Raw genomic sequence first — 25,262 nt, forward strand, 5'->3', positions numbered from 1 at the left:
AGATAAAAGGGGTAGATGGGTCATAGCCAAGATTAGGTATCATATGCATAAATTTACAGTGGCAGGCTATTACGGACCCAACCTGGATGATCCAGCTCCGCTCCGGGAGATGCTGGCAGAGTTATTAGTTTTTCAGGATCCATCATTCTCGCCGGAGATTTTAATCTGGTGCTGGATACCCTGTTGGACAGAACTTACAAGAATAGATCACCACATAATTGCAAGATGAGATCTCTTCTAACAATTGCAATGCAGCAAATGGGATGGGTAAATGTATGGAGAAAAAGAATGGGGAATAAAAGGGGTATACATATCATAATAAAAAATACGGACATAAATCTAGGGTAGATTTTTTCTTGATTAGTATGAAGGTGTTAGTCTGGGTGATCGACTCTAAACACTTAGGAGGTCACTTATCAGACCATTCGGCGGTCTTGCTAGTATTGAAACTACCTACTATGCAGGGTACTAAGAGATGGACCCTGGACCGAACTATTCTGTTAGAGGATGAAGTTGTACAAAAGTTGATAGTAGAGACAGAGAGATTTTTTGCGACTAATTTAGAAACTTCTCCAATTGAAATGGTATGGGATGCATACAAGGCATTGCTGAGGGGTCAGATAACATCTATACAAATCGCTAGACAAAGGAAGTACAGGGCTGAGATAGCAGGTATAGAGGCAAAAAGTCAGAATTTAGAACAAGATCTCTCAGCCCAGAGGCTCACGCTCACAGGGGATATCCAGGAGGATTTGTCATGATATAAGTTGGAACTAGCAGGGGTGCTAGACACCAGGTTGAGGCAAAGGTGGGAGGCCAGTAAGCTGGCCCTCTTTGAATATGAAGAATCGAGTGGTAAGCTCCTAGCCAGGAAAACCAAACAGGATCTAAGCAAAAACAATATAAAAGAAGTTTTATGTGAGACCTCTGGAAAAATATTGGAGAATCCCAAAGATATTGAAGAAGCTTTTTATAAGCATTTTGAACAGGTTTATAAGGACGATCTAACTCCACAAGACAACTTGATTCACTCATGGCTTGATCAATACTTTCCGAATAAAATCTATGAGGAAAAGTCCAACAACCTAAACAAAACAATTAGTTTAAGTGAGATAATCAAGGCAATCGAGGCTGGGAAAAAGGGCAAAGCGCCGGGACCTGGCAGTCTGCCAGCTGAGTTGTATAGAGTTCTAGCGGTAGTCCTTGCCCCTGTGCTGCAAAAGTTATTTGCTCATATTTTTTAGAACAGAGGGAAGGCTCCCCCTTCATGGAACGAGGCAACGGTGGTTCTGATTCTAAAACCATCAAAGCCACCAAGCCAATGCGATTCTTACAGGCCAATCTCTCTGCTTAATCTTGACTACAAGATCTTTGCCAAGATTTTAGCAGAGAGATTAAATGGTGTAATAGGAAAGCTGCTTCATAATGACCAAAAAGGTTTTGTTAGAGGGCGGAGCATTCAGGACTTGACACACAATTTGGTTGGCGCCATAGATATAGCAACACTGCATAAATTGCCATTGGCCATCATTACATTAGACGCCACAAAGGCATTCGACAGTGTGAACTGGCTTTATTTAGCACAAGTATTGGACAGGTGTAATCTGGGAGAAAATTTTTGCAGAACTATTTCATCGATTTATCAAAAACCCACAGCCAGAATATTGGTAAATGGCAATCTTTTGGCGGCTGTAACAATCAAAAGAGGGACAAGGCAGGGGTGCCCCTTGTCACCTTTACTTTTTAACCTCTATATTGAGCCTCTGGCTGAGAAGTTTAGGCAGCATGTGTCGCCTTTCCCCAATAAAGCACAGGAGCCACGAGTAGGTTCTAGACACGTCTTTAATTCACCAGTGTCTACCCGTAACTGCCTTCTAACTTTCCTGTTCCTCCCTGTATCCCCGCCCCTTCCTGTACTGCCTGCCCTGTCCCTAACTACGGTCAGGCAAAGACGATACAACACCTCCCCCTTTTGTACAAGAGTCTTACTGTCTCTCAGATGTCTTCAATGAGGCGCGCTGGTCGTTTGGCATGTCGTCGGGGGCGACTGAACTGTTCCGGTGTCCTGATTCGGTGACTCGCAGGTTCTTCATGCCTTGCTGGACTAAGATGATCTCTGTCACTGTTCTCACTTTGACTCACCGAGTCAGTGGAAGACTCATATAGCCGGATCTCATCGTGGCTGCCAGAGTTACATTTCTTGAAGTGTGAGATATTGCGGGTTATCCGTTTGTGATCCGTCTCTGCTGTGATCATGGTCCCTTTCCGGCTGCGAACTCTCAAAGGATGGGCGAGATAACAACTGTCTGCTTTCGTTTTTCGGTCACGCCGAACCATCACCCAATCTCCTTCCTGGATGTCCGTGTGTTTCGCATGTCTGCGTCGGTCGGCATAGGTCTTCATTTTTAGTTTCTTGTCATGATCTAATTTGACCAGAGTGTCGTGATCGATGTTCACAGTTCGAGGTTGTAGTGCGCTGTCTAGTGTAGGCAGCCGGGTGTGAGGGATCCTCCCTAGCATCAGAGTGGCTAGGCATTAGTTTGTGGTGTTATGGGGTGTGGTGCGATATGCTCGCAGTACTTCATTTAAAGCTTGTTCGATGTCTCGGCGGGCCAGTTCTGCTTGTTGAACCGCTTTCTTCAGAGTTCCCATAAAGCGCTCCACCATGCCGTCAGCTTGAGGCCATAAAGGTGTGATCTTTTTGTGCTTGAAGTTGAGGTGCTTTGCAAATTCTGCGAATTCATGACCATTGAACGGTGGCCCGTTGTCGGACTTGACTCCCAGCGGAATACCCCATGCCGCAAAGGTCTCATCAAGAACTGGGATTACTGCTGTCGCCTTGGTGGATGACACTAGGTGTGCAATCGGAAATCAGGAGTATTCGTCCATGATGACGACAATGTACTGGCCTGATTTCAAGGGCCCAAAGAAGTCAATGGCGATTTGTTGCCAGACTCCATCGGTAACTCTGACATTTGTAGAGGGGCTGGCGGTTCATCACGGCTAACTAATTGGCATGAGACGCAGTCCTTGAGACTGGCCTCCACCATCTGATCAAATGACGGAAACCAGACACGCTCTTGTAGGGCCTTTTTGGTGGCGCTTATTTCTCAGTGACCTTCGTGAGCAAGGTTGATCACTTCTTGCCGTAGTCTTTGTGGGATCACTATCCTCCCCCATCTCAGTAGCAAACCATCCTCACTGATAGTTCTTCCTGGATGTGCTTGAATGCTACGAGTTCCTGGACGCTCTGAGCAGAGGTCTGGGATGTGTCTTTCACGTGTCTTCATGAATTGTTGCGTATGCGAGCTATGACATCTTGGAAGACGGGATCTTGGCTGCACGCTTCACGGATCGCTTTCAGGGGTACTGTAGGCGGACACGCAGTGTCGATAGCGAAGTGGATGTACTCCTCTGCCAACAAGCACTTCTCGCTGGTGTGTGTCTGAGGGTGTCGGGACATGTAGTCTGCTGGATTTTCCGACTTCCCTAGTTTGTGGATGATTGTGTACACATTGTCCTGGAGCTGTAGTCCCTACCATTCAATGAGCGGGGGCATCTTGGCTTTAGGATTGCCAAATATGGTGATGAGAGCTTGGTGGTCCGTGATGATGGTGAAATGTTTGTCACTTATGAAGAGGTGGAAATGCTCGCAGGCCCATACCACCGCAAGACTCTCCTTTTCAGATTGGGAGTACGCCTTCTCAGTGTCCGTTAGACTGCGACTGGCATAGGCGATGATGTGGCGTTGATCTGAGGCCTCCTGATATTGCGCCAGGATGGCACCCAGGCCCACCGGACTGGCGTCAACAGTAATTTCAGTTTTTCTCTTGGTGTCAAAATAGGCTAGGTTGATGGCAGAGCTGACAGATTTTTTGATTTTGTTTAAGAAGTGCTCACAGTCATCTGTCCATAGAAATTGCAGCCTTGACGTGTGAGCTCCCTGAGGGGGTAGCTGATGGTAGCGTAATCCCGAATGTAGCGTGCACAGTAGCTTTCCATCCCTAAGAATGATCGAAGGTCACAGACGTCTCGTAGTGTTGGGGTGTCTGCAAGAGCGGATACTTTTTCTGGGTCAGGTTTCATGCCATCTTTGGGGAGGATGTGACCATAACAATTTAGGGTCGATCTGTGGAACTCACACTTGTCTGAGTTCAGAGTTAAGTTAGCGTTCAGTAAAGCGTGGCATACTCGGTCCAAAGCGGTGTCATGCTCAGTCTGATCCTTTCCGAATACCAGGAGATCATCACTATAATTGAAAGCATTCGGGATCCCTTGAATCACTCGCCGGATTCAAGATCTCGGCAGCCGAGGATATGCCGAAGTTTAGGCGTTTGTAACGGAAAAGTCCTTGGTGGGTTGTGAAAGACGTGATATACTGTGACCTCTCGTGTAGTTCCAATTGATGGTATCCTTTATTGAGATCGAGCTTCGAGAACATAGTGGCTCCATTGAGGCGGGCGATCATGTCACTAATGTGTGGTCCTGGGTGGCGTTCCCTCTCGATTGGCTGTATTGGGCGCGCGCATGTCCACGCACAGGCGCACTTTGTTGTCCTGCCCTTTTTTGGGCACTACCACCACTGGTGATACCCACGGGGTTGGCACTGATGTGCGCTCGATGATGTCTCTTTTTAGTAGATCCTAGAGTTCATCATCTACTGCTTGTTGTAGGTGAAAGGGCACTTTCCTGTGGTGTTGTGCCACTGGAGTCACTCGTTCGTCAATGTGTAGTTTTACTTTAAATTGATTGAGTTTTCCTAGCCCTTTAAAGAGGTTTGGAAATTTGGAGACGATGTCCGGGGCATCCTCGGTCAGGTAAAGGAGGTCCACGAGTTTCAGTCGTTCAGCCGTCGGCAGACTAAGTAAACAGTCAGCCAGATCCGGGCCTTCAACTACATGAACGTAGCCTGGAATCTGTTGATCCTTGTAAGACAGAGTCGTGCTGAAGCGACCTAGACATGGCAATGGTTTTCTAGACATTCAGGTGTATACTCGGACAGCCGCGGGTTCTAATTTCGGTCGTGGCTTCAAGCTAGGATATTCAAGAGCACAGATGTAATTTAAAGAGGCTCCAGAGTCCAGTACAAATTTTGCAGGATGGTCTCCTATTTTGATGTCTAGTTTCGGGTATCTTTTCAGCCGGTCCGGGTCTAATACCATTTTTTTTGTAAAACAATTTTTATTGCAGATTCCAATACGATCATTACAACATATTTGCAAGTATGTTTGTGCAGGACCCCAGTTTCTCATATTACTTCTAAGTAGTATGTACACAGCCTTATAACCCGCATCCCTGAGGCCGGGTGGCGTTCATCGTAATCAGTGCATTCTCTTCACTACTCAGTGTAGGCATTTCCAGTGGTCAACCGCCATCTGCTTGTAACTTTTTTTTCCCCCCAACAGGTCCCCCCCCTCCAGCATCCGGTCGGTGTGTACTTCTAGTCTCGGTATCATTGGGGTGCTATACCTCCCACCCCCTTCGCTCTTCCCTCCCCCCTCCCCTCCGGTGTTCTGTGGTGTCCAGTGCCTGTGTCCGGTAGTAGTGTACTAAAGTATGCGGGTAAGCTACGGAAGATGGAGTAAATCATTGAGTGTGTGCGTCCATGGTAGGCGCAAGGATCGGCGCCGCCTCCCCCTGGACCCCAGGGTCTACTGTTTCCCCTTCCTCCTCGCTCTCCACTGCACTGTCCCTGAGTGCCTGGACTAGGATTTCCCATGCCAGTGCCGTTTCCTGAGCTCTCTCGTCTGACCCCCGTCGTGCTAGTTGGTATCTGATTGTGCTCTCTGCCGCCGCCCACTTCTGAAATTCGGTCAGCCATTTCCGGTGTGTCGGCGCCGACTTTGACTTCCATCCCCTGGTGAGTTCCCTCTTCGCAATAAGTAGGCCCATGTCTATGAATTTGCTTGTCAGTTTATTTTTGCGTGTGTGTGGGAACCAATGTAAGAGTGTCGTCGCACTGTCATATTGCAGATCTCTGTCCGTGACTTCATTCAAGGTGTCGCCCACTTCCCTCCAGAAGTCTTGCAGGTGTGGACAGCCACTTAGCATGTGCAGTAAGTCCGCGCCTAAAAGCGCACATCTGGGGCACGCTGCGTCCACCGCGCCAAAGTATTGTGATATTTTATGCGGGGTTAGGTAGGCCCTATGGAGTATGTATAGGTGTATTAATTGGAAGCGGGCCTTTCTGGTGCTTTTCCTGGCCCTCTGAACCAATTGAGCCCACGTCGTGTCCGGGATTTCTCTCTGCAGGTCTGTCTCCCATTGGGTTTTTAGACGCGTCAGGGGCTGCAAATTAGCCCCGAGTAGTCTAGAGTGCAGACATGTGACTGCCTTGATCGTCCCTGCAGCCATCATCGTGTATTGGCATGCTGGCGATGTTGGGGGTTCGAGCAGCCCTTCCCCCCAGTGCGCCTGGATCACGCGTACCACGGCTGCATGCAAAAGGTAGTCACCCCTCGGGAGGTCATATTGCTCCTGCAAGGTCTGGTACGGCACGAGCACCCCATCAATGTATAGGTCTCCCACCATCTGCAGGCCAGCCTCCTCCCAACCTTGGAGGTTCGACCAGTCGCCGCCATGTGGAAATGCTGTCAGCATACCCAGTGGGATTTCAGGTGCATATGGATGACCGGGACCCGCCCGCTTATGCATGCGATTCCAGCAGAGCCTCAGCGTCCGTTCTTCCTGGGACAAACCCCCGAGCGTGAGTTTCTGCTGCAAGGTAATATACGCCAATACGTGGCGGGGGGTGCCAGTGTCCCTCTCCTGTTCCGGGTCCGGGTCTAATACCATGCAGATGTATTCGTCACTGTCTTGTGACACAGGTGTGGGTAGTGATAACTCACTGGATGTCGATCTTCGTGATCGATATGAGCTGGCAGAACGGACGCTCGATCGGGATGAGCTCGAGGAGCGACCTTCGCTCCCTTTCACTGCACGACCTTGGTGGTGCATGTTTGACCGCGACGTGGTCGATCTTCGTCCTGACTGTCGAGTTTGGCAGGCTATTTCGAAGTGGTTTTCTCTTCCGCAACGGAGACATCGCTGACCAATGGCCGGACACTGTCCTGAGTGGGGGTATTCTTGGCCGCACCTGTAGCACGTTGGTGCCGTCTTGTTAGACTTGGTGTGTCGCGACTCCTGACGTGATGACATCCTTCGGGAGGTCGCAATACGTGTAGGTTTGCTTGACTTGCGATGGTCGGTCCGGTGCTTCTTCTCCTTTTGCTCTTGCAGTCTGAATGCTTGTTCCTTTCTTCCAGTCTTGTTAACTTCCATTTTCTTTGCATGGTCTTCCGCTTGGTCGTTGATTCGTGTCATTTCTTCGATTTCCTCAAGAGTCTAGTGTTTCTTTAGTAATCGTCGACGCAGCGATTCGGATTGGCAGCCTTCAATTATGCGCAGTCGCAGCCCATCTTCAGTGTTAAAGGCGTCAAACTCTCAATGTCGGGCTAGCAGCCTGATCCGCACGATGAAGTCGCACATGTGTTCATCTTTTTCCTGGGATGCTAGATTGAAGGTGTAACCTCATAATCTAAGTTGCGCTTATGTAGAAACCTCCGATCAGGGCTCCTTTTACGTCATCGTAGGAGGTGGCATTGGCGGCAGGCAGTTCTTTGATGATCTGTGCAATGTCTTTTCCCACCAAATTTCGCAAAGCTATTAGTTTTTGCTTAGGATCCTGCACCTGAGGCCCGGTCATATAGTCCTCGAAGTCTTCAGCCCAGCTCTTCCACTTGGGCCCCATACTATTCCCGGACGTCAACTCTAAACGGTCTCCCATGAGCACATGAGGAGACGGTGCGAGTGGTGGTGGCGTGGCCAGAGCGGCTGCTCCTCCTCCTGGAGCACCTGTCGGGTTGGTGACAGACATCGTGGCTTGGTCGAGTCACTCAGCGGACTATTGCTTGATTTATTCTATAATGTGAATGTATAATTCAGTATTACTTGACTCCAAGGAGTTTATTCAGCAGTTTGAAAGCTAAGTTCAATGTTGCCTGACTCCAAAATGGCTGACACCAAAAATCCAATGGGTGCCTATGGCTGGCGCCTGACCCTAAGATGGCCGCCAGGTCGGGACACGATTCCCCTTTTGGAATCACAGCTTCTCTTATTTCAAGGTTTGCACACTCAAATTAATTCCGGCAGACTTTTGAGCCCTCGGGACTCACCCTCACGCACTCGGCTTCAGCTGGCCGGTTCCGGGACATTCTCCGGTGTCTTTGCTGCTTCGCGCCGATTTTCAGCTCAGGCAGGCAGTTTCCATGTGGTTGCCGAGTCAGGTAGACTCAAGGCAACGATCGGGCAGCGCAGGCACTTCCTGGGTTGGTGAGGTTGTCGCGCTCTCAGGCAGGATTCAAACACGGCGTGTGGAGCGTTTTTTCCTTTTCGCGCTCTTCCACACCGCGCCGACAACAGGCCGCAGGCTCGCTGTTTCCGGCCGTGCACGGACGGCAGGGACTTCAAAGCGTGTGGGATTTAAGTGGTAATCCCACCCTCGTCGCCAGTGTCGCATTTCCCCAATAAAGCACAGGATCCACGAGTAGGTTCTAGACACGTCTTTATTTCACCAGTGTCTACCCGTAACTGCCTTCTAACTTTCCTGTTCCTCCCTGTATCCCCGCCCCTTCCTGTACTGCCTGCCCTGTCCCTAACTACGGTCAGGCAAAGACGATACGACACCGTGCTAGCATAGCTCCCTTTAAGTTTCGAAGATGGGAAAAAAAAGTATCCTTATATGCAGCCGACATGATGATATACACATCTGACCCAATAGAGGCGATTCCAATAATATATAACATAGCTTCCCAGTTTGGGCAGATATCTGGTTATGAGATCAATCAGTCAAGAACAGAATGTATGGCCTGGAACATAAATGTCCAACTTCCTATATTGAAAAGGGAGATAAGGTATCTGGGTATCCGAATCACACAAGATATTGATCATATCACAGACAAAAATGTATCCAGAATAGATAAAGAAATTGCAGCCTCCTTAAAAAGCTGTGCGTTTCTCCCCTTGACATTAATAGACAGAGTCAACATCTTGAAAATGATGCGTTTACAAAAACTTATATTCCTATTTCAGAATATCCCATTAGCATTTAAGGAGGAGACTTTAAGGAAAATACAAGCTAGAAGGAATTATTTTGTTTGGGCTGCTAAGGGCACAAGGATTTCATGGAAAAAGCTACGAAGGAAGAAAAATAAAGGGGGGTTTATGCGCACCGGACTTGAAGCTCTACGCCTGGGTATTTCTACTACGGGCAGGAAAGATGCTCCTGAACCAGCCAGATAACTCAGATACAGGAAAAATGCTTATAGAAATGTTATGGGACATTAAAGGAGGCGACCAAGCCTTTATGTATAAGTTTGGTGATCCCCGCTTCTTCAAGAAGGTTTGTTTAAAGCTGCTGAGAGATACAGCGACCATCTAGTATAAAATCAGAAGGTTTTCGAAAATTGGTTACTATAGTGCCCTGGACCCTATATGGGATTCGCCAGGATCTCCAAAGTGGACCAAAGATGTACTCGCAATTCCATTGAAATCAGCAGGAATAGAATGCTGGGCTCAGTTAATGCTGAAGGGCTGCCAGCTATCATGGGATGAGTTAAATAACATCACAGAAAGAAAACAATCAAAATCCAAATATCTTCAAATAAGAAGCTGGAGCCAGGCAATTGGCTCAGTTGCAGGCGTCTCAAACGAGCTGGAGAGGGCACTACATGAGAGAAAGCGGAACAAGAAAGAGACAGCGAATCTATACTGGACGTTGTTGGACATGGCTGATGGAGACTTCACCTTAACGATTGAGTTCTGGGGAGAATGCTTGCCAGATGAGAATAAAGAAGAACTATGGCAAGTATCTTACGACTTACTATACTCTATAGTATCTGCTGCCAATTTAAAAAGAAATCATCTTTTTTCTCTCCGCAGAGTTTACTGGTCCCCACTTAGGCTATCAACATTTTCGAGGGGTCTTACCCCCCGCTGCCCAAAGTGTCAGCAGGAAAAAGCTGACGATATTCACATGTTTTTAAGGTGCCCAATGATATATACATTTTGGGGTGCGGATATTGAAGGTATGAAAGCCATGTTCAGTTTTGAAATTCAGGTGAGCATCATTTTGGATTTTTTGGGTATCTTCTCGAATTATGATTTGTTACCTCGAGATGTTAGTAAATTGTCTTTTTATGTAATCTTACTTGCTCGCAGAGAAATTTGTAAATGTTGGCTTAAAAGCACCGCACCGACTTTTTTAGACTGACTAAATGTGATTAAATATACGTCAAATCTCGATAGGGTTAATTGGAAAAGGAAAAAAGATTTTTGGTCGCCTTGTATAGGGTGGCTAGATAAGTTGAGACAAGAGAGACCTATTTGTCCAATGATTATGCCTTTTCGCAGAAGAACATATCCATCTGATCAGTTGCATGGGCCACCAAGTTAGGAAAACTGAACTGACTAACTGTGAGGGTATCTGTGGAAAGTGCTTCCATTAAGATCAGATCAGAATCTATACACTGCTGGTGGCAAATATACGAATGGGGGGCCGCAGAAAGAGTATAGTAGATTCTCAGTTCATCTAATGGCGTATGAGGACTAAGAGAAGAAATAAAAAAATTAAAAAATTAAAAAAAGAATTCAAACCTGGATGTCAATGAAAACCTTAAACTTAACACTGCGAAAACAGAATTCCTTCTCCAGCTCTAAAGAAATCCAGCCCACCTGCAAGAGAATGAAAAGAATCCCTTTATGCCCTGAAGTGCTAACTCACCATTGCTCGGAACGCCGAAGCACCTGGCTACATCCTCGACAATTGGCTCAACCTCTAGAGTCAAATCACACCATTGCCAGGAGTGCCGGGTTCCACCTAAGGCTGTTCTGGGGATCAGGCAGCACAACTGTGACAGAACTTGAAATCAGTTGATCAGGAGTTGGTTCTCGCTGGACTAGACTATGAGAATTTGGAACTCACTCCTCTCAGGCATCCCAAATGATAATTAGCTCCACTTAGAAGAGTTCTACATGCTGTGGCCTGCTTTATTACTGGTCACAAGGAATTTGACCATATAATACTTATTGTGCTGTTCCTTCAATAGTTTCCTACTGAGGCTAGAGCTCAATTTAAAATTGCCTGCACCACATACAATGGCCCTGAATTCCTCTTTTCCAATCTACTTAGCTGAAAAATGTTACGTTTTGCGTGCAAAACGAGATTCAAGAAGCACACCCTATCTTTTGTTCGCGCTTTCCACCTTCAAATGAGAATGGCATATGGACTAATCATTCTCAGGAAGCGGCACAAGAATCTCTCCCTTCCTCTGACCCTTTGTATAGGATTATATCTCTCTATCTATCTATCTGTCTATCTATCTGTCTATCTATCTATCTATCTATCTATCTATCTATCTATCTATCTATCTATCTATCTATCTATCTATCTATCTATCTATCTATCTCTGTATATATATATACGAGCAGTCAAAACGCGTTGTGGAATTAAATGGACTTACCAAACAGTGTTTTGGGAGTGCAGCATATTTCTCCTTTGTTGGTAAATATTGCTGGGTTTTGTGGTCTTTTAACTCAAATGCTGCATCGGCAGTCCGAGCGCGCCGTAAGCAGACGTCCGTTGTTGACTAACACATATATATATATTTTTTTTAAGTATGTATACACCTGTCTGTATATATGTATGTATATATATTACCTACTGGCGGTCGCCAGTAGGTATATATAGTTAGGATTTTTTCTCTATGGGATTTATGAAAATTCTATGTCTAATAACTTTGGCGTTTGTGGACGGAATTGGCTGAAATTTTCAGGAAAATGGCACATTTTGTTTCTGAGCAGCTCCTACAATTTGGGAGGTGTTCGTCAAGGGGGGGCTGAGAAAAAAGGGGGGTCCCAAAACGCGTTTTTCCCCTGTTAATTTCCATAGGGCGGTTGGCCTCACTTTTAGCTCGAACGGCTGAATGGATTTGCACGAAACTTGGCAAAATTGTAGGGACTGTTAGCCCGATGTGCCTTTGCTAGGTCTCAATATATGTGCTCCAGTGGATTTTGATAAATTAACGTTCAAAAAAATATATATATCTGTAACAGCGTCCCGGGTAGCGATCCGGTTCGCGTACTTTTCGCGTAACGGAACTTTGCGAAGCGAAGCTGATTGGCTCTTCGGTGTCTGTCAACATTCTAAACAGTCCGGAGCGGCCGCCATCTTGTCTCTCGGTAGGATCGAGAGACAAGAGGAGGCCAAAACGAAGGGGTAAATGACCATAAGGGGGCATAGTAGATCCTCCCTGACCCCCTAGGTTTGATGTGGAGGCTTAAAAAGGGCCCCGCGGGGCAAAAAAAAAAAAAAAAATTCGTTTTTTTTGCGTTATCAATAGTGTTGTCCGTATTCCCAGTCAGTACCCTTCCCCGCCCGCCATGTGCACAAAGACCGCATACATCCCCCATAACGTCAAGGCTCAGTAACTAGAACGTCATAAGGAGTTGCAAGTCGCTCCCATACTGGCGCCATTTTGGTCGAGGTCAGGCAGGTTCAGAGTATAGTTCAATGTCTTCAATAAGTAGCGGCAGGACCAGAATCCCTTTCAGCGGTTCTGGCTTCGTCATTACGAGCACTAGAAAACAAGACATTCTGGGCAGTATCACCCTTGACGCAACCCTTTATTGTACAAGATGGTGTCTTTCAAAAGCCAGGGGTATAGGAGTATGTAACAAGCGAGCCATTTAATTGAAAAAACTAAACGTGACAAACAGTTGTAGGATCAGTGAAGGTTGATTTTTTAATTGAAAGTATAAAAGGATCAGTTACAATAAAATCCTTCATAAGCACACCATGGGCGAGTATCATGATTAACATTACTTCGAAGCTTTATTAATACAATAATCAATAATGAAAAATCGACATCAATAGGGTTGTCCGTATTCCCAGTCAGTACCCTTCCCCGCCCGCCATGTGCACAAAGACCGCATACATCCCCCATAACGTCAAGGCTAAGTAACTAGAACGTCATAAGGAGTTACAAGTCGCTCCCATACTGGCGCCATTTTGGTCGAGGCCAGGCAGGTTCAGAGTATAGTTCAATATCTCCAGTAAGTAGCGGCAGGACCAGAATCCTTTTCGGCAGTTCTGGCTTCGTCATTACGAGCACTAGAAAACAAGACATTCTGGGCAATACCACCCTTGACGCAGCCCTTTATTGTACAAGATGGCGTCTTTCAAAAGCCAGGGGTATAGGAGTATGTAACAATTGAGCCATTTAATTGAAAAAACTAAACGTGACAAACGGTTGTAGGATCAGTGAAGGTTGATTTTTTAATTGAAAGTATAACAGGATCAGTTACAATAAAATCGTCTATACGCACACCATGGGCGAGTATCATGGGTAACATTACTTCGAAGCTTTATTAATACAATAATTAATAATGAAAAATCGACATCAATAGGGTTGTCCGTATTCCCAGTCAGTACCCTTCCCCGCCCGCCATGTGCACAAAGACCGCATACATCCCCCATAACGTCAAGGCTAAGTAACTAGAACGTCATAAGGAGTTGCAAGTCGCTCCCATACTGGCGCCATTTTGGTCGAGGCCAGGCAGGTCCAGAGTATAGTTCAATGTCTCCAGTAAGTAGCGGCAGGACCAGAATCCTTTTCGGCAGTTCTGGCTTCGTCATTACGAGCACTAGAAAACAAGACATTCTGGGCAATACCACCCTTGACGCAGCCTTTTATGCTACAAGATGGTGTCTTCCATTCAGAAAATATTGTTGGCAGCATTTTGAAAGGAAAGATAAACGGCCGTTCTCCTAGTGAGTCTCACATTGTTACATTTATGAAGAATGTTGAAGAGTAGTATGTTGAAAATCTGAAGCCATCGTTCTACAAACTCTCAACCAGCCTTGGATGGAAAAATCCTGAAGAATGTACAAACTGAAAACCAGTTTTTGTTTGCATAGCATCAGCAGCAACACTTGAGTCAGCTTTGTGTGAAGCCGCCATCTTGATCCAATCAATACCGTCCCCTTGCACACATTCAGGGACCAGGCCGCAGGACGTGTCTTCAGGTCAAACGGATTGTGGGACAAGGTCAAGAATGGAAGAGTCACCAAAAGGCAAAAAGTTCCGCCGGACCCTGGGAGCCAGCCGCCTATGTCGGGGGCGATCTCATGCCACACCAGGGCAACAAGACTTGGGGAGGGGGCAGGAGCCAAGCGCCCCCTCCCAGTCCGCGCCACCACACCGCCTCTCGGGGGCCTCCGTCAAGCGGTTCAGGGAGGCACCGCATCACATTGCTTTCCAATGCAGTCAGGTCCTCAAACAGCCTCCACTTACACTCACCTATGAAAATCTTACTATTGATGCTTGACTGAGACCAAGGAGATCAGAGTGCATGTCTGTGTAAGGTGATGTACCTCTGGGGAGACAAGGTCCAGAATGAAAGAGTCGCTGTATCGCAAGAGTGGGTGAAATTTAGTCGGATGGCGGGTGAGACGCTGTAATAGCAAGAGCAGGCGCAACTCAGCTGCCCGAGAGAGACTTGGGGAGGGGGCAGGATCCAAGCGCCCCCTCCCAGTCCGCGCCACCACACCGCCCCTGGGGGGCCTCCGTCAAGCGGTTCGGGAGGCACCGCAGGCAGCCGTTCTTCAGATCAGTGGCTCTCACCGGCAAGGCTCCCCTCCTTTAGCAGCGATCGTTGGCGCTGTGGTTGCGGCCGGAGGCTCCTGCTTAGTCAACGCCCCGGCCTCTCCATGCCGTAGGCCGCAAGAGTAATCGCAACTCAGCTGTCCGAGAGAGACTCGGGGAGGAGGCAGGAGCTAAGCGCCCCCTCCCAGTCCGCGCCACCACACCGCCCCTGGGGGGCCTCCGTCAAGCCGTTCAGGGAGGCACCGCAGGCAGCCGTTCTTCAGATCAGTGGCTCTCACCGGCAAGGCTCCCCTCCTTTAGCAGCGATCATTGGCGCTGTGGTTGCGGCCGGAGGCTCCTGCTTAGTCAACGCCCCGGCCTCTCCATGTCGTAGGCCGCAAGAGTAATCGTAACTCAGCTGTGGAGCCGACCGCCATTTCCTGAGCTCCGTGGCAGCCGCCTCTCGCTGTACTGCAAGAGTAGGTGCAATTCATCCGGATGGCGGGTGAGACGCTGCAATAACAAGAGCAGGCGCAATTCAGCTGGCCGAGCGAGGCCCTGTGCCGCAGGAGCGGGCGCAACTCAGGTGGCCGAGTGAAGCGCTGGGGTGTAGCAGAGAAACCTCCACCTGGGGGGGTGGGGGAGGCTCGTTCGCGCCGCCTCTCCCTTTCAGTGCACCCCACGCCGTGTCCTGGCGCAGGTATATGTGATGGTTGGACCAGGGCACCGCAGGACGTGTCTTCAGGTCAAACGGATTGTGGGACAAGGTCCAGAATGGAAGAGTCACCAAAAGGCAACAAGTTCCGCCTGACCCCGGGAGCCGACCGCCTATTTCGGGGGCGATCTCAGGCCACACCAGGGAAACAAGACTTGGGGAGGGATAGGAGTCAAGCGCCCCCTCCGAGTCCGCGCCACCACACCGCCACTCGGGGGCCTCCGTCAAGCGGCTCAGGGAAGCATCGCAGGCAGCGGTTCTTCAGATCAGTGGCTGTTAGCAGCGATCGTTGGCGCTGTGGTTGCGGCCGGAGGCCCTGCTTAGTCAACGCCCCGGCCTTTCCATCTCGTAGGCCGCAGAGTAGTCAGAGAGAAATCCCGGGAACGGCGGCATGCATTTGGATCGATGTTGCAGCAGGCTGCCATGTAAATAGTTATTTAATAAAACGTTTTACCCTGTTACTTTGGTGGTGTGTTGTATATATTTATAATATTTGCATAGTGTTTGTCGTTGTTTTGGGCGGGCTGGGCGGCGGAGCCGAGCTGTCTTGCAGCCATCATGGCGTCGAGCTCAGTTCCTCTCACTAGTTTCATATTTCTCATGAGGGGTTGTTCCTAATGTTTCTATTTTAGCGAGGTCAAAAAGAGATCCCATAAGTGGCCTACTGATTTTGCTTGATTCCTTTTGTTGTTTCTAACGATTTTTCACTATCTGCAAAGACTAAACAGAGTATTGCGACTCTGTGCTTGTTTGTAAATAGTGAATGAACCAAAGAGAACCAATTCTAAAACAGTAAATGCTTGGATAACAATAAATCAAATGGAGAGGGAAGCAGGCACGACGGATTACAACGGGGGCAAAGGCCTGCGTTACCTACCCTTCACTATCTGCAAAGAGAGAATACTCCTAAAAGAAAAGAGGGGGGGCAGCGTTCAAAGCACATCAGCGTGCATAGACACGAAAATGATTTTACCTACCACGTACTTGACATTTTAAAGCTTTTGATATTTGCTATCAAAAAACCATTGAAATTCACTGAAAAAACCATAGGTTATAGACCATATATAGTTAGGAATTAGCATTTACAAAACCTTGAAAATTCACTGAAAAAAACCATGGGTTATAGACCATATATTGTTAGGAATTAGCATTTACAAAACCTTATTTTACTCACACAAAACCATTGAAATTCCATATATAGTTAGTTGCACTAACTATATATCGCGCACCCGCAATCCACTGCTGATGATGTCACATATTACATCATTCATGACATGGTCAGTGACATCACTGATGACATCACTGATGACAACTCAAATGACATCACTGACAACATCACTGATAATATCATTCATGTGATAATAGAATGAACCTCTTCAGACTCTAATATAACCTTAGATACAATCAGTGTAAAAAGACACTCACAGATTGTCACTCATCCATGGAGTTACTCATACATCTAGTCAGTCATGCAAAGAATCAATCACACCTCCATTTCCTCAACTATACAGTTACACACACCTTACTAATTCAAACATATTCTAACACATATTTAATCTCCTATACGATCCCTGATACAAGTTCACAATGATCCATACAGCCACTCACACATTCACTGGCTCTTATGCACGGTTATATATGTCAACTCTCACATGTACTGTGTTTTACATATGTACTTACTTTGACATGTTGCACTGAGATATCCATTCACTCACCAATACACTCATGCACACAGTCAACCGCCCATGCAGCTGTTTCCACATGCACTTTTGAACCCATACATCTAGTGAATCAACTGCTCACACATCTATGCACAGAGTCATACACCTCCCAGCCACTGACACACATACTTAGACTCCCATACAAATACTTGGGCAACCAATGAATATCCCATATAGTTACTCATATAGCTACTGATTAACACATTCAGCAGTTTACAGAACAACAGACATAATGATGCACAAATTAAGACAGTTTAGTCACTAACCCATGCACTCAGTGAGACACATTTAGTCACTCACTCATACAGTCAGTCATGCACCTACTAAATTCTTCATCCAGACACTTATACATCCACTCATTCTTCAATATGTAAGACATATTTTAACTTTACAGAAACATACAGTCATTGGATAATGTCATCAGTGATGTCATTTGAGTTGTCATCAGTGATGTCATCAGTGATGTCACTGACCATGTCATGAATGATGTAATATGTGACATCATCAGCAGTGGATTGCGGGTGCGCGATATATAGTTAGTGCAACTAACTATATATGGAATTTCAATGGTTTTGTGTGAGTAAAATAAGGTTTTGTAAATGCTAATTCCTAACTATATATGGTCTATAACCCATGGTTTTTTCAGTGAATATATGAATTATGTCAATCATTAAGATTTAATCGGATAATTTTTGGTTGATAAATTTGATCGTGCTCATGAAATCTCAACTTAATATTGTTGGTTAGCATACTAGAATGATCTTGGCTGTCAACATTGCGTATTTGCACAGAAAATGTTAAAATGACGTATTTGCACAGTTAACATATGGATAGCGTATTTGCACAAAACGTATAATATTGCACTTAGTCACTTTATTGCGGTTAAGCGAAATTTGCACGTTTATGATATACATTTGCACTTTATATTGTTGACAATCATGAACAACAGATCATCTGTATACCATTCCTATAACAAGTATATATATTCGTGGATAATTACATGTAGCAATAGTGTGTTTACTAATATTTTTGACTAGGCAAATATGGCCTCCACACACGATTTCATTTTGTGACCTATGATGAGTTAAGTCCTTTTTGTGTGTCAATGAACCGCATTTGGGCGCGCTTTTTCCAAATTAATGTTGTATTATTTAAATGCAAGTCAGTCCATATTACCGCCAACAGTGAGCAAGGGCGTTCACGCCCGAAACGCGTCTGTTCGACGTTCTTTTTTGCACCCCTGCACCTTATGCTTAAAAAATAAAAACAAGAACAACTTGAAGACTGGCTTCGGACTTTGATTTTGTGTCTGCGTACTGGGGAAAGTGCATTGGACGTTTCATTGCACGGTAACCGGTTGGAGGAGTATGTCCTCCTAGGTCATATGACCAAGCATTTCATCATTAGAATAACAAAAGTAAAATGAACCAATGAAAAGTTTTAATAACAAGTCACATGACCTGTTATGCTTACGTTACGCCCTGCGCGCCGCGCCCCGGATGGCTTCCGGGAAGCTGTGCTTCGCGCACCGGAGCACTTCCGGGTGCGCTAACGCGGCGTGTCATATAACGCATTACGCGACAACGTAGGTCCAGAATATAGTCAAAATGTCTCCACCAACCAGCGGTCGGAACACAACCCCTTTCAGCAGTCTAAAAAGTTCTGTTAAATGACAACAGAAGGGACAGGCAACAAGAACCATCAGTCAAAGAGGGGAGGGCAAGTTCTTCTCTACCGGGTCACGTTGGGGCGCTACCGGAACTGATCAAATTGGTAGTCTACAGTGTTTCTGGATGTTTCAGACTGAAGCTGGCGTCAGCATGAGAGCACCACCATCTCGTAGCTCAGTCGTGGCCATTCCACGAGCAATCATGGCAGCCGCTCCCCACCGGAAGCCTGCGGGAGTCGGGGGCCCCCAAGACTTTTGTAGAATCTTCAAGGCTGAGGGGACGCTTTCGAGAATGGGGTCCAAGACCTAGCAGACAAGCGTTCGAGTTCCAAGGTGTCCCAGGGCCATTTTAGTGGACCAGGTTCAAATCCGATGAGCCGTCCGCCATTTTAAGAGTCCTGTGGCAGCCGCCTATCGCTGCACCGCAAGAGTGGGCGCAACTCAACTACATGGTGAGCGAGACGCTGTAGCCGTAAGAGCGGGCGATAAACAGCTGAATGGCGGATGAGGCACAGTGTAGCAAAAGCGGGCGGAATGGCAACTGAAACGGTTAAGGGGCGCCCCACTACAGCAGACGAGCCTCCACCTGGGGAGGCCCGTTCACGCCAGCCTCCACCCCCCCCCCCCCCCCGGGGCGCCCCACGCCGTTTTTCGGAGCAGCATTGTAGGATACCAAAACCAGTGCGGCAACTTCCTGGACATCACCTGGGTGCCATCCACATCTCAGCGCGTTCTGCTGCCTTGGGACTATTCGCACAACAGACCGCTACTGGCGAGGCCTCCCCCCGCACCCCCGGGACACCCCACGCCATTTTTCAGAGCTGCATTGTAGGATACCAAAACCAGTGCGCCACCCAGGTAACATCACCTGGGTGCCGTCCAGAACTCAGCACGTTGTGCTGCCTTGGGACTATTCGCACAAAACACAGCTACTGACCATTGTTGCTTCTTTTTTCAAAAAAATGTTTAAATGCATTTACTGTTTTTGTTGCGTTGTATATATTTATAAGTTATTAAAGTGTTATAATCCTACTACTTTGTTGGAGTGCTATATATTTTTTATGTGACACATAATTGTAAAAACTTTGATGTTCAAAGAGGCATCCCTGGAATCTTCCGCTTCAGGCTCGGACCCACACACCCTCACAGTGAGAATCCCCTCCCCAAGCACAATACAGGATGGTTATCAGATAGTAGGAATGTGTGTGGTGTGACGGATCTCATCGGGTGGGGGCCTTGATCTACTGTAACTCCTTTGAAGAGGAGTGATTTTCTACAGCTGGGGCCATAAACTACATCTGCAGGGCTAGGTGATAGCCTGGGACCGGCCTGGACAATCGGACACAGAGGAAGAGGAGTGTCAGAGGGTGCGGTAGTGAATAGGGTGAAAGGGAGGTGTCGGGCGGGCACAGAGTGTGATTCTCAGAGAAGAACAGCGCAGATGGGAGGAGGTTTCTGGCCCATGCATGAGAGAGAGAGCGGGGGTGACCAGTGCGTGGGGGAGATGCTTGCGAGGGTGGGGAACCATGCTGAGGATCGGCGGCGTGCAGAGAGTGGGTCTGGTCAAGGCATCTAAAATGGCTGCCGTGCACGACAAAAGTGTGGAAAAAAAGCAAGATGGCGCACACAATGTTTATCAATACGGATTAATTTATAACAATTATTTTTAACAATATATTTACTCGCAGTGTCAAAATGGCGATCAACACTTCCTAATTTCCTTCGAATCGAACGTTAACAGAAGTCAAGCGGCAAAAAAAAAAAAAAAACGCTCACGCGCAACCGCTGGAAGACAAGTATCAACATATATGAGCCTCCTCAACCACCCTCAGAAAACATAGGGGGTCAGGATACGTCTCCCATACCCCCTTATACCCAATACTCACATTGCTTTTCCTCCATCTAGTAATTGAATTAAATCGAAACACAAAATGGCGAATTCACGTTTCGCTACCAGTTTGTGACCCGGTTCGCAAACCGAGAAGCGCTTCTACCGCGAAAAATCAAATTTTTATTATTTGCCCCACGGGACCCTTTAATAACCCCAACATCATTCCTAGGGGGTCAAGAGGGGTCTACCTTGCCCCCTTTCATTAAATTCCCCCTTCGTTTTTCTCCTCCTCTTGTCTCTCGATCCTACCGAGAGACAAGATGGCGGCCGCACCGGACTGTTTAGAATGTTGACAGACACCGGAGAGCCAATCAGCTTCGCTACGCAAAGCTCCGTTACGCGAAAAGTACGCGATCTGGAGCGCTATCTGGGACGCTGTCACAGATATATCTGTTTTTTTAAACGTTAATTTCTCAAAATCCACTGGAGCACATATATTGAGACCCAGCAAAGGCACATCGGGCTAACAGTCCCTATAATTTTGCCAAGTTTCGTGTAAATCCATTCAGCCGTTCGAGCTAAAAGTGAGGCCAAAGGCCCTATGGAAAAATGAATGGGAAAAACGCGTTTTGGGACCCCCCTTTTTTCTCGGCCCCCCCCTTGACGGAACCCCCCCAAATTTTCAGGGGCTGCTCAAAAACAAAAGTTGCCATTTTCCTGAAAATTTCGGCCGATTCCGTCCACAAACGCCAAAGTTATTAGACATAGAATTTTCAAAAGTTCCATAGAGAAAAAATCCTAACTATATATAACTACTGGCGACCGCCAGTGGTGTACAACTGTTACCACGGATTTTTTACAACGGATTCCATGACCACTGATTTTTTACAACGCAGGTCATGTTACAACGGATCCTTTTACAACGCTATTCACAACAACGCAGGTACTATTACAACGCAATACCATTACATCATAAGTATAATTATAGGTAAGTTTATCTTTTTTGGGGTTTTTGGGTACAGGGGTATTTTTAGGTTTTAGGGCTAGGTTTGTGTTTTGGGGTACAGGGGTATTTTTAGGTTTTAGGGCTGAGTTTGTGTTTTGGGGTACAGGGGTATTTTTAGGTTTTAGGGCTGGGTTTGGGTTTTGGGATACAGGGGTATTTTTAGGTTTTAGGGCTGGGTTTGCGTTTTTGGGGTACAGGGGTATTTTTAGGTTTTAGGGCTGGGTTTGGGTTTTGGGGTACAGGGGTATTTTTAGGTTTTAGGGCTGGGTTTGGGTTTTGGGGTACAGGGGTATTTTTAGGTTTTAGGGCTGGGTTTGGGTTTTGGAGTACAGGGGTATTTTTAGGTTTTAGGGCTGGGTTTGCGTTTTGGGGTACAGGGGTATTTTTAGGTTTTAGGGCTGGGTTTGGGTTTTGGGGTACAGGGGTATTTTTAGGTTTTAGGGCTGGGTTTGGGTTTTGGGGTACAGGGGTATTTTTAGGTTTTAGGGCTGGGTTTGGGTTTTGGGGTACAGGGGTATTTTTAGGTTTTAGGGCTGGGTTTGGGTTTTGGGGTACAGGGGTATTTTTAGGTTTTAGGGCTGGGTTTGCGTTTTGGGGTACAGGGGTATTTTTAGGTTTTAGGGCTGGGTTTGGGTTTTGGGGTACAGGGGTATTTTTAGGTTTTAGGGCTGGGTTTGGGTTTTGGGGTACAGGGGTATTTTTAGGTTTTAGGGCTGGGTTTGGGTTTTGGGGTACAGGGGTATTTTTAGGTTTTAGGGCTGGGGTTGGGTTTTGGGGAACAGGGTTATTTTTAATATATATTTACAATTTTAAAAATTAAAATTAATTGTATTAATATATGTTTTAGTTTTTTAATAATAAATAATTTAAATTAATAATACATTAATAATTATTTACTTTAAATATTAATTTTATTTACTTACCTGTAATTATACTTACGATGTAATGGTATTGCGTTGTAATAGTACCTGCGTTGTTGTGAATTGCGTTGTAATGGGATCCGTTGTAACATGACCTGCGTTGTAATGGATCCGTGGTCATGGTATGCGTTGTAAAAGGACGCGTTGTAACATCATATATCCCCGCCAGTAGGTAATATATATATATATATATATATATATACTCCACGAGTGCCGGGAAAGAGTTCAAGGCTGTCTGGGCGGTCCGAGTAACAAAGCCGGCGCTTTGCGATTATCCGCTCCCAGGTTCCAAAAACAGTAAAGAACCACTCGGACACCTCGAGTGCTGCAGCTTGGATTTATTTAGCAAAGGGAAAAACGATGCGTTTCGGGGATTAGCCCTTGATCACGCTCCAGGAGCGTGATCAAGGGCTAATCCCCGAAACGCGTCGTTTTTCCCTTTGCTAAATAAATCCAAGCTGCAGCACTCGAGGTGTCCGAGTGGTTCTTTACTGTTTTTGGAACCTGGGAGCGGATATATATATATATATATATATATATATATACAGCCAGGTGTATGCATACATTAAAAAAAAAAATATATATATATATATATGTGTTAGTCAACAACGGACGTCTGCTTACGGCGCGCTCGGACTGCCGGTGCAGCATTCGAGTTAAAAGACCACAAAACCCAGCAATATTTACCAACAAAGGAGAAATACGCTGCACTCCCAAAAGACTGTTTGGTAAATCCATTTAATCCCACAACGCGTTTTGACTGCTCGTCTTTTTTAAGGGGGTATGCACCCTAGAGGTGATGACCATATATTTATAAAGTCACAGGCATTGTGTGAGTTGTAGGAACATGATGTTTCAGTATAGTACTTTTTATTGTTCCCACCTCTTTGCCGCATGAAGACCAGATCCCAGATATTGGTTTAGGTTGCAGAATCCAAGTGTACCTCATCTGTGAATCGATTAGACTTTGCCACAAAACCTTTAAAAAGGTTATGTTGAAGTTAAAAGGGTAGCTTTGTTAGCCAATTATCTTTAAGGCTCTGGACACGATAGAGTCCATATTATCATTTTGGGAGTACATTTTCATTTGCTTCTGAAACAGAATTACAGTGGAGGGTCTTAAATAGGTGGTAGTTGGTTCCGCGATTTGCGGCAGATGCAAACTGGAGCTAACCGCAGAAGCAACACTGGGATGTGGAATAACTTACCCAGTTAGCATGTTATTCTCCATTCCAAGGTGGCCAACATGCAACTAGGCACAAGCAGTGCACTCACCTAATTGAGAACCTGAACTATTCTCAAAATAGCAGGTGTGTGCAATTTTGCCAAAATCTTATCAGGCCGACTGTGATAAGGCCTTGAGTGGGCTGTGATGGTAAAAGTGCAATTTTCAGCCATGAGCAGGTCTTTCTTTGTGTTCCTTTATAGCATCGGAGGAGGAGGAAGTCAGTTGGTTTTGGAGTGCGTTTCCCGGCATCATTGTGGGTGCAGGTAAGGTATTACCCCTATCTTCTTTCTGCAAGTTCCCTTTATGACGTGCTTGGCCAATGGCATAATGGAGGCAGCAAGGGGCAACAAGTTGGTTGTTTTGTAGCATTTTAATATTAATATGGTCACCTGCATTTTGAGAGTCAAAGACAGTTCATTTACTTTCAGGATCCTAGCCATGTGTATAGGTGCAAGGTAACCAGAGTGTGAGACCAATGGGGAAAACTGTAGGTGCCTGAAGGGGATCCATGTGTAAGGAAGGCTCAGCTATTAAAGGACTAGTTGGTAAAACCTATGCAGTGGTTGAAATGAAACAACAAGGCCTAGGAGCAGCAGAAGATCAGGGAGCTCGAAGACCACAAAGTGCCATGTTCTCTTTTTGCAAGTAGTGATTCTGGCACCAGGGGCACATAGATGACAAGGAGAAACAATCAAATGGTGGAACTTTGAGACAAAGGCCACAGGGTGGGCAAACGTCTGTATATTGTGCCAAAGCTTTATCCTTAGAACAAAGCTAATGAACACTTATACCAATGGAGAAAGAGGTGATGCATAATTGCTCCTTCTGCATCTAAACACCAATTCACTGTAACTTCCACCTTTCCAGCACAGGTTCTGCAGAGGAAGACTGCGGTACATTGGGAGCTCTGAGGGGCAGATTTACATGCCCCTTGCGTGACTTTTATGATGCAGCTGCCGCATAAATGTTGCGCCCCATTTCCAACGTGATGCATCTAGAGAGATGTGTCATTGTGTAAAGCCCTGCGTCACATTATACCTACGTTAGGGATAATGTATGCATGGTGGGCGTCCCAGGCAAAAAGCCATGTACAACCGACGCAGTGAAATTTACAAGATTTCACTGCGTCACTCTACGTCTTCACTGCATCAAAATCCCTACGCCTGGTCAGACCAGACGTAATTAATGATGCACAGCTTTTCGAATGGGATTCACCCATCTATTGTGGCGCATTGCTGGAGTTGCGTCACTTTCATGAGCAACACCAGCAATGAGTCACTTTTGCGCCAACAGATGAGTCAGAATTTCTGACACATCTTTTAATCCTTGCGCCATGGAGCACTGTATTGTAAATACAGCGCGTCTATAGTGGCGCAAGGACATTCGACGCTGACGCAAGGAAACTGACGCATCTATGCAGATGCGTCAGTTCCTTGTAAATCTGCCCCTATGTTTGTTGGTATCATTAATGGAACCAATGTGAAGAGGGGCTGTAGGTCAGAGGTGAGCTAGGTTGACAGGTAGTCATAT

At 46.4% G+C, this 25,262-nt stretch overlaps 1 long non-coding RNA gene across 1 annotated transcript in view; it reads left to right on the forward strand.

Moving 5' to 3' along the window:
* LOC147733030 (uncharacterized) overlaps window positions 1–25,262 on the forward strand; it is a 140,100-nt gene that overhangs the window by 61,286 nt on the left and 53,552 nt on the right. Inside the window, exon 3 of the long non-coding RNA XR_015308696.1 lies at window positions 23,933–23,995. This is a non-coding gene — a long non-coding RNA (uncharacterized LOC147733030). The remainder of the gene's footprint in view (window positions 1–23,932; window positions 23,996–25,262) is intronic.

Source organism: Lissotriton vulgaris, chromosome 2_1 (genome assembly GCF_964263255.1).
Source record: "Lissotriton vulgaris chromosome 2_1, aLisVul1.2, whole genome shotgun sequence".
Lineage (NCBI taxonomy): Eukaryota > Metazoa > Chordata > Amphibia > Caudata > Salamandridae > Lissotriton > Lissotriton vulgaris.